This window comes from Hyperoodon ampullatus (assembly GCF_949752795.1).
Source record: "Hyperoodon ampullatus genome assembly, contig: scaffold_416, whole genome shotgun sequence".
Classification (NCBI taxonomy): Eukaryota; Metazoa; Chordata; class Mammalia; order Artiodactyla; family Ziphiidae; genus Hyperoodon; species Hyperoodon ampullatus.
The window spans coordinates 192,755-203,151 of record NW_027641067.1 but is presented as its reverse complement, the minus strand read 5'-3'; the positions used below and the strand labels follow the sequence as shown (position 1 = coordinate 203,151).

Here is a 10,397-nt window from a genome sequence, read left to right as displayed (position 1 = left end):
CACTGTAACCATCTTCTCTTATAATGAAATACACTGCAGCTATTTTACCATTGCTACACCCAATGATATTTTTTCTTAGTAAGGTGTGATATTTAGATAAGTTATAATCAATATATAGACTGAGAGATTCCCATTTTGTTCTTTGCACCAAATAGCATAGAATCAATATTCCATATCCTGGCTGAGTATCAGAATCACTTGTGGCACTTCTTAAAAGTACAGTTGATCCTTGAACCACACGGACTTGAACTGGGTGGGTTCACTTAATCTACAGTACTACTCAATCTGGGGTTGAGTGAATATGAAGATGTTCAACCATAGATACGGACGGCCAATTGTAAAGTAATACCTGAATTTTCGACTGTATGAGGGTCCACACTCTTAACCCCAAAGTTGTTCAAGGGTCAACTGTACATATGCCAGAGTTCAACCCCGAACTTGCTGAATCAGAATTTCCTCAACTGATTTTGATTCACAGCCAACGGCTGAAATCCCTGGGCATAAAATCATTTGACCACAGTATCTGCAACAGGATCTAGTCCAAGGTCACTTTTTAAATAGAGAACTTGAGGTTAAGGGAGAATAAATTACTTATTCAAATTCCCCAAAATGGTAAGAATGAACAGTATCAGGCTGCTGTTTTTCATATTTCTATAAAGTACCTTTTATTTTCTTATATAGACATTTCCAGAAAAAAGATAACAAGTGGCATTCCAATCTCTCAGTGCACACAGTTATGCATATCTTATCATCTGATCCACAGCTCCAGTTCACTAATATAGATAGATTATAATATTTAGGAAATAAAAAGAGGCAGCTGTATTTTATTAGGTAGTTCATGCCATGTACACATCAAACTATCTGGTATATAGTTAGAAGACCTTGTAAATAGCTAAAATCTTGGCTATTAATTGTGTCGTAATAAAACTTTGAGGACATGTAAATGGTACTATGTTATGTTTCATGATTTAATCAAAGAAGGGTGACCTCACTTTCCTAGTGATGGAACTTCGGTAGATGCATTCAAAGAGCTAACATAAATCTTAGCTTATTTTCTAGTAGCTAGCAAAAAACTTCCAAAATCACTTCATATTGTGGATATGAAAACACAAAATAATCAATAACCTCAGTTTTCCACTACCACCGACTTCTAATACTCCATGGCTTCTAATACAATATTTGTATTTTTTAAAGAATTAAAAATTGACAGAGCATATACATACACAATCAGCTAAGATGCATGTTTCCACTAGTGTCTGCTTTAACTAACTAACGTCCAATATTGGAAGGGTAGGCAAAAATATTCAATATTATTATTTTTAAATTATACCATTCTAACCCTAATTATAAAATACAGAATACTATTCTATATTAATAATCATTTTTCTTTATAATAATTTACTACATATATATTCATACTACAATCCACATTAAGGTACAAATTTTAGCGAACATTAACATTAGTGATCAAAGCCCAATATTACGTACAAATGTGTGCACTCCATACATACATACACACAACATGGTTTTCTAAGATGTCACTGAACGTAGCACAAAATGTGAATTGAGATGTTATTTTGTAGAGAGTTCTAATATCATATTATTACCTGTTTTCGCTTGTTCATTTGACCCAACAGCATTCTTTTGCAACAAGATAGTCTGAGGGATGCTCTACATCATCCAGCTATGAAACAGAGTTTTATAAACCCAAGTGTCCCATAGAGATACTTACTCCAATGAACTGGTATAATTCAAAATGTAATCTAACCAAACATGCTTAATAGTCTGGCTAGGAGAAGCAATACCATGGTTTATAGAATAGTGTCTCTGGAAAGAAAAGGAAGTGGACTCTTGGTTCTGCATAAAATCTTTTTAATCCTATTTCCATTTCCGCCTCCTACATTTGTAACAACTGAATAAACTGATTATTTTTTTTATCTTGTAGCTGCAATCTCTGTAGACAGATGGATTAAAATACTTACATTGATGTGATCAATACAGTTACCAATCAATAACGCTCCAGGAATTAATTTTTATAATTTGAGGAATTCTGCACCTTGATTCATTTATATGCTATTGTCTTTTTTCTAAAAATTAGGGATTGTTAATGTGGAAAATAAAAAAAGGATTAAGGGGGAAGGGCCACGTAGGGAAAATTGCAGTTCTCTACAGCATAATTGAGGAATACATGTGATTAAGGAAAAAGTGATGATTTAGGGGGGGATAAAAGCATGGATAATTGATAGAGAACTCGTGAAAGAGGGAAGCAATTGTGAATAGATTATTGTGGATGTGGAACTGACATTTTCAGTTATCATTACTGTTTTTTGTCCTTGACAGTTAAGATCTGAGAAATGTTTCAATAGCTGCATGTATAAGAAAATAATATTCCCGCCACCAGAAGCTGCTCTAGTACAGCTTCCCCCTTCTACTCCAGGCCACGGACTCTACCACACAGACACTCAAAGGCAAGAGTGTTATCCCTTAAAATTGTCAGTAGTTCTCTTCCCCTCAACTCCCAGTTCCAACAGCCTCTTCCCTTTCTAATGGGCTGCCTTTAGCCTCACCTTCCTTCCCAGATCCAGCAGTTACTCCACAATAGATCTGCATTGCACGTCCTGTAAAGGAATGCAAGGTTTTGTCTTGGCGTTCAGTCTCTCTTCCAAGACACACACACACACACACACACACACACACACACATAATGTATAAATTCATATTACTGCCAGTGGTTTCAAAGAATCACTTTTCTGGCAGAAGAAAATCAAGGGATTACATTACTAATGGAGCATTGAGTCATACAGCTGACAGTATTTGGCAGATTATTAATGAGCCTTTAATCCTGGGTTGTTTGTCATGTATGAAATCAGAACTTAAGAGCACCATCTACATTAGCAAAAGCAGGTTGATAATCTTTCTATTTAAAGAATGTATGCCAATCTTTTAATTCACTTTATAATAAATGAGATTTAAAATCATTTGGGCAGAAAGTTACTAAATATCAGATATTTCCTAGAAATTTGAAACTTTAAATAGGTTTAACTGACCTTAACTACTCAGATATATTTGGAAAATGGCAAAAGACTTCAAGAAAATAAGTCAAAAGGACATTGTTTATTTTTCATGTATGAACTGAAATATAAAAAGGTCAGAGGAAAAGTAATAAATGTGAATAATACACAGGAAACACTTTACAAAACATTTACTTTGGAAACTGTACTTTTTGCTGAGTTTCACAGTGGTTGGTTGAGGTATCATATTTTTATAAAAAAGGAAATCAGCAAATAAGTCATTGAGAATATAGTTAAAAAGTTTAGAAAATTAGGGCTTCCCTCGTGGCGCAGTGGTTGAGAGTCCGCCTGCCGTTGCGGGGGGCACGAACCGGGAGGATCCCGCGTGCCGCGGTGCGGTTGGGCCCGTGAGCCATGGCTGCTGGGCCTGTGCATCCGGAGCCTCTGCTCCGCAGCGGGAGAGGCCACAACAGTGAGAGGCCCACGTCCCGCAAAAAAAAAAAAAATTTAGAAAATTAACATGTGAGAGCACATTACTCATGTCAAATTATGAAGAATAATGATTACATTAAATACAAGCTTATTAACACATTGGGTTAATAGTATAGTAAGGTATGGAATCATAAGGAACATTTTATAAGGATTTTGCATTTTTTTCCTAACTTGTTTGGAAAAACTTACACTTGATTTTAGTGAAACAAAGTATCTACACTTTCAACCAAGACATTCTGGATTTGTAGGTTGACTAACACCATTCCACCAAAAATATTTTCCCTCAACCTAATTGCTATGTAGGAAAAGGTATGAGAACGTCTGTAGCAATTTCTGGATCTGTGACAATAGTAGTAAAGATTTCAAACAAAATATTATTGAATATATATGAATATTTCAATATATATATACATATTCTATTATCAACTCATTAGCATCTAATTTTACATCCATCCCATATACATTCTGTCAGTGAACATAGTGAACTGAAACCGACTCTAGGGCCCATGAGATTAAAGTCAACGCCTGTTGCAATCATTCAGCATTTAGCACAAAGCTGGAATATATTAGGTCCTAGATAGTTATTGACTAGATATATGGTGTGTCCATGCCATTCTAACTCAGTGTTCTCTACCTGTATTGGTGAATTCCATGGATCTGTTCTTGTGTTTACATCCAAATGAAAAATTACTGGAAGCATTTTCAGAATTATCTGCATCTGTCTATAGCTCAATGCAGCAGCACAAACTCACTGTCCATGCCTGCGTGTGTGTTCTGAATCACACTGAGTGTGACTGCTGCTAGGCTGGCATGTTCTAGTGTAAAAAGGACAACTGTCGCATGTCCACCCTTATAGTCACATTTTACCAGCTGCAAACACTAAAATTTCCTTTTAAAGTGATGACTGGGAGGTGAAAAATAGTTTAATAGAATGAAACTCAAAGGGAAGAGTGTCATCCCTTAAAATTCTGTCAGTAGTTCTCTTCCCCCTCAATTTCCAGTTTGAACAGCCTCTTCAGTTATTGAAGTTACTGAGGCTTTTAATGGTATTTCATGAAATCAACAAACTGCATCAGAATTACTTTTCACAAACTAATAAAAGAGAACATGGACAGACAATATTTGAATGATGACTTCCACTACCTGAAAGCAAAAGTACATTATGAATCATCATATGAGCTAAAGTACGTCATGTCTTCAGTAAAGAAGGGTGGTAGAGCGCTAAGATCTTTCACGGATGTCGGGACACAGACATGGCGCACTCGAAAGGAAACCTGCATCTCGTCAACTAGTGTGTTCTCAGTGACAAGGGACTGTGTGTAAGACAAAATGCATAATCGGATGCGTAACTGGAACTTCTTAATTTTAATAGTTTTATAGTTGTATTTGCATATATTTACAAATTGTCTGGTTTACAGTTATAAAAGCATACCAATTTCTATGCCTGGTTTTATGTTTATGCATATTAAAGTAAAATTATAATAGTAATTTATCACCATTGGGTGTCTTTGATTTTTTTTCCTTCTAAAGGAAATAGAGTTTAAATATATATTCAACATCTACTCCCACTCATTTTTTTAATTTGGAGAAATAATGAGACTAAAGCTTTTCATAGGCCACTCAATATTTTAATTTATATTTTTGAGCCCCTACTATGTGAAATTTAGCATCACAAGTTGAACAGTCTTTGTTCTAATGGAGCTCATGGTCCAGCCAAACTTCCCAAACTACCTAGAGAGGAATCCAATTCAGAGTGTCACTCTCTGCTATTTATAAGCTCTGTGTTTGATCATGTTACATACTTTAATTCACAATTTCTTTATCTGTAAAATATGGGTAATAAGAATCAAATCTAATCCAGTATCTGTAATAATGAGGTAATGCAGAGTGAACAGCCCAGAGATATAGAATATTGATGTATCACTTTTCACTACCTCTCATTAAATGATTGATTTATACATATGTATACACACACACACACACACAAAACACAGAGAGTGAGATAAGCCACCAACTGCTGCTACTTATGGTCTACTTCCTTAAGATTATACCATTGATCCTACTTCATCTATTAATTTTCAAAGAAGGAATTATATGTAACATTTACTAGCACTTAGCTACAAAAGAAATACAAATATGAGGAGCTTATAGAACAAGTTTTTATGTTAGTACCTAGAAAATACCTGTCATATAATAGGTGCTCAATAGAAATATGCTGAATGAATGAATGAGAGCTAATCATTGACATGGAGTCAGAACTTATTGTCTAATATCAGTTGTGCAACTATTAGTTCTTTAACATTTGTAAATTAATGAAGGGAACTGAAAGTCAAAACAGTTTTTGCAGATTATAGCATGAGAATTTTTATTTGTTGACTCTGCATTTATCATGAATAATACTGTGATAGCTAATTTTTATATGTCAACTTCAAAGGGGGTACCCAGATATTTAGTCAAATATTATCGTTTGTGCCTGAAAGGGTGTTTTTCCATGAGGTTAACATTTGAAATAGTAGACTAAGTAAAGCAGATTGCTTTCCTTAAAGTCGATGAGCCTCATACAATCATTTGAAGGCCTGAATAAAATAAAAATGCTGACCTTCCTCTGAGTAAGCAGGAACTCCTCTTGCCTGACTGCCTTGGAGCAGGGACATTGTTTTTTCCTGCCTTCAACTTGAATTTCCTGGGTCTTGAGCCTCCTGGCCTTTGCACTGGACCTACACCATGGACTCTCCTGGTCTCAAGTACGGCAACTGCAGATTTTGAGACTTGTCAGCCTCCATAATCACGTGAGCTAATTCTTTATTTTATATAATATACAAATATATCTTCTATTGGTTCTGTTTTTCTGGAGAATCCTAACATAATACCAACACTGACCACAAACATTTCAAAGAAACCTTCATCTTATAGTCCTAGATTGATATTTTAAAAGACATTATCTTAGCACAGACCAAGTTATAAACTATAAAATTTGATTATCAAATTTTTTTAATTTCGGGGGCTTCCCTGGTGGCACACTGCTTAAGAAACCACCTGCCAATGCAGGGAACATCCATTCAAGCCCTGGTCCGGGAAGATCCCGCATGACATGGAGCAACTAAGCCCATGTGCCACAACTACTGAGCCGGCATGCCACAACTACTGAAGCCCAAGCACCTAGAGCCCGTGCTCCGTAACAAGAGAGGCCATCGCAATGAGACGCCCATGCACTGCAACAAAGAGTAGCCCCCACTCGTTGCAACTAGAGAAAGCCCACATCCAACAAAGACCCAATGCAGCCAAAAATTAAAAAATAAAATAAATACATTTAAAAAATAAAATTTTAAATTTTTCTAAAAACATCATCTGCTCTGAAGTTTTTTCATTCTGTGTTTGTACTTAGCTTTACATTCCTCATTAAAGAAAAACTGGATGCAATGTTTTTGTTTAGATATATGTATATTTCCTTCATGGAAATTTGAGGTTCCAGTTCATGCTAGTTTATTGATTTCCCTTAAAAAAGTTAGATTTTAAACCTTAGGTTTCTCTTAGTTATAACATGTATTTTAACATTATCTTCTAACCTAGGGAGTAATGATGAGGGATAAAAAATCTGAGAAACACCATTATCACCCCTTAGTACACATAGAACCATTCAATAATATTATTTTAATATTTGAAGAGTAAAGTTGTCCAGATAAATTAATTATTAAATAATCTTGGGACATAAGGAGAAAATGTTCTACAAAATCAAGATTTCTTCTATTTAAATAGATTCTTCCAGTGAAGTCTACAATGGACTATTCCAAGGAAATTTTTGAAAGATTGCAATTATATTAAGACTAAACACTGGTGTTAAGCAAACACAGAATACAATTTTATCTCACTGAGAAAATGATCATGTAGTTCTTTTCCATCTCTAATGTATGATCTTATCATTAACATCAACTTATCAAATAGACAGTTATTATTCTATTTCTTTACAGACTCAACAATTAAATGCCTCTAAAATTGCTTAGATAAGTGTACAAAGTGACAGTTGATATTTGATCCTTTGCTTCCTTCATAAACAATGATTATAGCACAGCATGAGCTTTCAAAGAGAAATAAAGGGACCCCCCAAAAAAGTACATTAGTCAAAGTCATGGTAATAAAACTTTAAGTGAAAACAGCTATTTTATCCAAAAACTTTAAAACCATTGAGAGCACTTAAAACAGTCCATCACTCTTTCTTGTACCTTGAGAACAGAGACCATGTCTGATTCTTCTGTGTATCTCCAGAGTCAAACACTGACACATATTTGGAATACTGTATAGAAATGGCTGTTGAATTAATTAATTATAAATACCTAGATTGGTCTTATGTCTTCCACTATAACATCCTTAACTCCTAAGAAAATATTGACTTTTTAATATCATATACATGTGTAATATCTTATACGTATTTACTGGAGACAAGAAAGGGAGAAAAACAGTAGTTTTTTGTTTTGTTTTGTTTTGGTCTGCTTCTCCACTAGAAGACAAACCTCATGGGAACAGACTTTGTCTCTCTTTGTTACTAATATATGCCCAAATCCCATACCAGTGCCTGGGCCATATTAAGTAATCAATAAATATTTACTGAATGAATGAATGAAAGATAATTTGAGCTCAATGGTATTTCCTACCACTGTGGCTCATTCCATACAACATCATTGAGGGGTTAAAAAAAATGCTTGCTGAGTGGCAGTGAAAGGACAAATGAGGCTGGAGGGGAGAAATACATCCACACAGTTAAGCTCTTTCTCTAAGAATACACCTAAGCCTTTTGTTTTCTGACAAACAAAAGAGAAGTCTGCACTTACCCAAGAGGAAGGAAATTGGTAAATCACGTGAAAGGGACTCCGAGACAGGTACCGCAGGCCCCGCGGCTTCGCCTTCACCTTGGCCTTCACACCCACCACGCTGCCCACGCCGCCCTCGCAGGTGCGCCAGAGCTACCACGCCGACTGCGAGGCCGCCGTCAACAGCCATTTCACCCTGCAGCTCCAGGCCTCTTTCGTGTGCCCGGCCGCGGCCTTTTACCTCCACCGCGACGACGTGGCCTTGAAGCACTTCAGCCGGTTCTTCCTGCGCCACTGTGGGCCCAGGGCCTGAAGCGCCTGCAGAACCAGCGCGGGGGTCCGCCTCAACTTCCAAGACATCAGGAAGCCAGTCAGTGACGGGTGGAAGAGCGGCCTCAAGGCCATGAAGTGCGCCTTGTTCCTGGAGAAGCAAGTGACCCGGAGCCTGCTCCACTGCACCAGCTGGCCACCGACAAGTGCGACCCCCACCTGCTCCACTTCCTGGCAACTCACTACCTCAGCCAGTAGGTGGCGTTCATCAGACAGCTGGAGGGTCATGTCACCACCCTGAGCATGATGGGGGCCCCAGACGTCGAGCTGGCAGGGTAACTCTTTGACAAGCTCACTCTGGGCGACAGCGACAAGAAGAACTGAGCCTGGACTGGACTTCCCCAGAGCCACGGGGTGACCAGAGCCCTGGTCACCATGCCTGCCATGCAGACGGCAAGAGTGCCCTTGCAGAAGAAGTTCACTTAAGTTTTGGTTTTGGTTTTTTTTTTTGGCAACAAGGGCAGGACTCTCTTTTCCTGGACTTTATTTTATCACTTAAGTTTTTTTCTTCCAGTTTTTCCATTTCTTCCAATAAAGTTATTGGTTCATAAATAAATAAAGGTCTCTGGTTGATTCATGTGGGCAAATCTCTCATTTTTTAAGTTTTAAAACAGGTATCCAGGAGTTTCTGAACACAGCCATACCCCAACCATATGCAGCTCAGGATCTCCACAGTGGGAGGAAGAAGGTGTTCCATGGGGCCCTGGAAAACACAAAATCAGTCTTCCCCTTATAAATAATGTAGGTATATGGGGGTAGACTGGGGTGGGGTGGGGTGAGGTAGGGGTACCTGGTGAATGTGGGTGCATGTGCATAGTGAAAGTATAGAACCATAGCCTGAAAATCATGATTGCAGTTGCCTCTGGGGAACAAGTGAAGGGAATGGGATTGGGCAGGGATTAAAATAAAGGGTGTCTTCAGTTTCACCTGAAATGTTTATGTGCATTAATTATGCAAATACTAATGGTTAAGTATGAGTAGCAAGATGGGGGGTGGAGGGGTTTGGAAGTCTGAATGGTGGAGTATCTCTTTGACAAGTTCACTCTGGGCAACAGTGATAATGGAAAAATGAGTGTTAGGCTGTCTTGCTCAGAAACACGGAGGTGACCTCCCATGGTCACCAATGCCTGGCATGCATGTTGTAATAACAAAACATCCACTTATATATGTTTTCTTTCTTTGTATCATATGTATATATGCATGCTTGTGTGTGTGTGTATACATATATATATGTATAAACATATATATATATATATATAACTCCAACAAGCAGCAGAGCTCATTTTGAAGTTCATTAGGAAGACGCCCTTTGTTGAAAAGCAGTTCGGCAATCACATTACTGGAAATGATATAGCTGCTTCCTAGACCTTTCCTGAGCCTGGCTGTATTTCTGCCCTTGGGTTTCACATATCCAACTTTGATTTAGTTTTTGTTATTTGCTACCAAGAGAACCTAAGCTAATATGTCTTATTATCAACACACTTTTACCAGCCTCCACTATATTTACACTAGAGTAAATAGCTCTTCTAGGGTAGTAAATGACATTTTTGCCTTTATCCCTACTACAGAGTCCACTGAAAGGAAAAAGGATCAAGGGTGGAAGGGATCAAGTAAGAACAATTTCCCGAATGGAAATACAGAATACTGAAGCCTGCTACCATATGCACCTCTTCTCACCTAAAAGTGTTTTCCTCATAATTTACAGAATTTTAATTCCTTCGATCAACCTTCCCAAGACTGTGTTCAGTATCAGCCAGTG

General features: G+C 37.5%; 1 pseudogene across 1 annotated transcript; it reads left to right on the top strand.

Moving 5' to 3' along the window:
- The first annotated feature begins 4,610 nt into the window (after nt 1-4,610).
- LOC307069977 (ferritin heavy chain-like) lies at nt 4,611-8,962 on the top strand (annotated as a pseudogene). Its single transcript has 2 exons — nt 4,611-4,687; nt 8,378-8,962. The product of its transcript is annotated as a ferritin heavy chain-like (transcript).
- The last annotated feature ends 1,435 nt before the right edge of the window (nt 8,963-10,397 follow it).